Source organism: Octodon degus, unplaced genomic scaffold, assembly GCF_000260255.1.
Source record: "Octodon degus isolate 3935 unplaced genomic scaffold, OctDeg1.0 scaffold00106, whole genome shotgun sequence".
Lineage (NCBI taxonomy): Eukaryota > Metazoa > Chordata > Mammalia > Rodentia > Octodontidae > Octodon > Octodon degus.
The window spans coordinates 5,422,637-5,426,824 of NW_004524682.1; the positions used below are offsets into that span (position 1 = coordinate 5,422,637).

General features: G+C 39.2%; 1 pseudogene; it reads right to left on the minus strand.

Annotated features, from left to right (window-relative positions):
• Positions 1-2,808: 2,808 nt before the first annotated feature.
• LOC101586685 overlaps positions 2,809-4,188 on the minus strand; it is a 10,005-nt pseudogene continuing 8,625 nt past the window's right edge.

The window sequence follows — 4,188 nt, forward strand, 5'->3', positions numbered from 1 at the left end:
AAAATTTTATTTTTATATGTATTAAAAATCATAACCTTTCCAAATTAAAAGAAAAATGTTTCCCCATACCATTTAAAATTCTTTCAATGAGACACATTGAAATAAGGTAATGTTCAAAAGCATAAATGAGCCCCAGTGAGTGACAGAGTTCATTAACATGTTGTGAAGTAGTCAAGTCATCTAGCAAATGCTAGACTCCATATTGAATCTACTACTCTAGAGTAAATGCACAGTAAAGGCTACCAGCTTAAAGTCTATATTGGTCAGTTTTCCTGTCACTGGGACAATCTACCCCAACAGCACCTCTTTTAGGGAAGAAGTTTAGTTTTGGGCTAGTTTTTAGCTCCAGTCCCAGGTTGGCTACTCTGTTACAGAAACATATCATGGCATGGTGGAGCAAAGCTGCTTCTTTCATTGCTACTGGGTAGCAGAGCACAAGGGAAGAGCATCAGAAAGAGATGAACCCTCCAGAGACACACCCCAGGCACACTCAGAGGTGTGCTTCACTAATCTAGTAGGTGTCTTTTAATATAGTCTAGCTGACAATTACAACCAGCAGTCATAAACCCAGAAAGTACAATCCAAGTGACAAACAAGATCACATTGCTCCCCATAGTATCTAAACTATAGTGAGTGTAAACACTATGTACATCATAGAGACTATGCAAAATAGTATTTGACAGGAAATGATCAATTGGAACGTGGGGTGCATGGAGCCACAGTTGACACCAGCTTTGAGATAGACCTTCAAATATGGGTAAAAGAATAGCCTTTGTGGGGAGTGGCTGAAGCTGAAGATCGATCGCATGTGAGGGGCTAAACAAGGCCAGCCCCAACAACACACGGCAAGCACCCAAGGTGAGCCGTGTGAACGAGCTGCTTTGGCCCTGATAGCATGAGGCGCCCAGGGTGAGCCATGTGAGCCAGCTTGAGAACAAGGAGTGTGTGAGGAAAGCTAGATGCTAGGCAGAGGGGTTTCACCTGACATCAGTCTCCTGCATGTGTAATAAAACATGCTGCAGTCATTGCGTGACTTCTTTTCTACAGGAGAGAGAGCTCCACCTGATTTCAGCTCCCTGAATTTTCACTCATGCCTTCATTTCTTTGCAGTCCTCCCCTTGGAAGGTTCTCAAGAGCTGTGCCAGACTTGGCAAACCATAAAATAGAAAAGATGTTTAAATTGGAGAAAAGCCATAGCTAATGACTTAATGGTAATAACTAACCATAATTAGCAGTCAGCAGAAGTTGATATATGGTGCTAAATTCAACATTATTCACATAATAGTAAATTCAATTCTTGTTATGGCCTCTGCCTAGATGTCCCCGTGGAGTCACATGCAGTCATGGGGCAGGCTTCTAGAGTTTGTAATTGATTCATGGTCCAGTGCTAGGATTAAGGGTGGGTAGCTGCATACAGTATAAGGGACAGAAAGAGGCTTGTCTCTTTCTCACTCTTTACTGTTGCTTTTGCTGTCTTTCACCTCTATGACCTGTTGCTCCTCTGCTATGGGCCACTCTGCCTTGGAGCCAACTGATCATATACTGAAACCTCTACAAACAGTGGGCTAAATAAATCTTGCCCCCTTTAAACTGTGGTGTTGGGTATTTTGTCTCAACAATAAGAGAAAAGTAACTAATGCAACTATATAGTGTTTATATTGGGTGGTAGTTATTGTGCACATTTGAAATCAAAAGAAGACAGATTACAGGATTATGAAATGGGGATGGATTCTACTCCTAGTGAGATGATGCTGCATGTTTTGAACCAGCATTATTATTAAAAACAGTGAAAAGGAAATGATTATCAAAGCCAATATATAAGATGCTGTAAGCTCACAAAATAATGATAATACTCAGCATAAGATCCAGTTAAAAAGTCCACAAGTAAACCTAGATTTGGGGACCTTTTTTCCCAAGAAAACATGAGTGACTGAGAATCCAACCAGCACTTTTGACAGAGTCCTACGGACAAGAGTACCAAAGGAAGAGTCCAGGTCCATACTTGAGGCCCATCTTATGAATCTAGCTCACCAAACTTACCTAGACTTAGCCTAAAGCCAAGTTTTAGAGCAACTCAGTCTCTAAAATTAAGGGGTCATGGAGCTACTAGCAATTTATACATCTTGTTTTTAGGTCTATTTTACTTATCTTTCAGATGAGCCTTCCTTCTTCTGGACACAGAGTCCCAATGTAAAGAGCGATACTTTGGAAATTTCTAAAGTTATAAAAACTGGTGTAACATAAATGTGTTGCAAAAGGGCATTTCATTTACAATGCTAAAGAATATCAGAGAAAAATATTGCAACTCTTCAGGTAAAAAGTGAACAAATAATAATTAAACATTTCTACTGGATACCAAACCAGGGCCACCTGTATAATGGGCTTTCTTTTGAGATTTTCATTAACTAAAAATGTATTTATATGACTTTACTAATGGGGTCTGTGTAGAACAAAAATAATTCTGATTAACATTAAACTCTCAAGACATAGCAGAGAAGCAGACCTAGTTTCTTAAGTAACACAAGGTACGAACAAAAGATTCAAGGAATGCTTAATTTAAAAAAAAAAAAAAGATTAGAGTAGTAGACAAGACACACTGCCCTTAATCCCAATCAAAATACTCTCCTTCACTTTGAATGCCTATATCCATCATTCCTACCTCTTTCTGAAGCAGGTTGGAAGTCCTCTTTTGTTAGTTCCTTTATGTAATGCGGGCAAAAATATGCAAAATGCCCGGCTGCTGAGTGCCTTCCAGCAGAAAAGCAGGCTACTGTCTGTCCTCATCCACATTATTCACTAGATCTGTCATCATGTGACCTCTGGCTCTTCGCTAATATGAACATAACCATGAAAAGTAAGCATTTGTAATTGATTCAGGATATTGAGGCAGCCACAATAGGACAACTAAAGATACAAAAGAAGTATTCCAAAACTCTTTCAGAAAGTGTCAAGAATTATGGGATAGTATTTCCCTTATAAGTATTTCCTACTTGTTCAAAGCCATCTCTCTCTTTTACTCTCTCTCCCCACTTCAAAGGATTGTCTTATTTTAGAAAAAACAAAAAAAACATAAATAGGTATGCTAGGATAAGTGCATTCCAAGTTAGGAGGGGATTAAAGGAAGATTAATGGCAATATGTCTTGTTAGTCTGTATCAGCCTTGTATCATCTTTCATGGAATTTCATTTTTGTGAGATACTGATGTTTTCCAAGTTATTGATATATAACCAAGGGTAGGATCTACTAAGCAACAGATGTGACTTGTAACATGAAACAATTCGTACTGAGGCTTACAATCTGCTTCTCCATGTAAGTCATACCCTGTGTGACTTCCTATTTCCTTCTTTGCTATGGTTTGTGTCTAGTTGTCCCCCCAAAGCATCATGTAGGCATGGGGCAGACTTCTAGAGTTTGTGATTAATCCATGATCCAAAACTGGGACTACAGGTGTGAGTGTCACTGAGATTATGGATGTGAGTGCTGCACCCACACCGGGGCTGACAGCCTGAATGCAATATAAGGAAGGGAAAGAGAATTACTCTCTGCAGGTGCTGCTCCTTCTTTTGTACTTTGCTGTTCCCTGCCGCCATGATCAGCTGCCCTCTGCCATGTGCTGCTCTGCCTTGGAGCCAACCAAGCATGGACTGAAACCTCTACAAAGTGTGAGCTAAACCAACCTTTCCATCATTAGTTCTAGCAATGAAGGAAAAGTGACTTAAGAAAGTCATTTTTTCTGATCCTTAGTATGTTAGAACAAAATTTTCTCATTTTTTTATTTTGGGGACTACAACTCTAAGTTGTATAACTTTAATTATAACTTTTCCACCCCATTCTTTGCACCATTTATGTGAGCTGCTGCGTTAGGTAACTGAGAATAAGCACCTAGGTGCTGACTTGGAAGACAGAAAAATCTAATATCTTCAGGTATGGTCTGTGGTGTAACTCGCTGTGACTATAACAGTGCAACATGAGAAACCATGATCTGCATCTAAGAAATTCAAGGTCATGTCAGATTCCTAGGAAAATTGATTGAGAACATGGTCATAGAGAGAAAAAAAACCTGAAATAAGTTTAACCATATTAGATACAAAATACTCTTACTCTCCAATTCTTCTTCTTCTTCTTCTTCTTCTTCTTCTTCTTCTTCTTCTTCTTCTTCTTCTTCTTCTTCTTCTTCTTCCTCCTCCT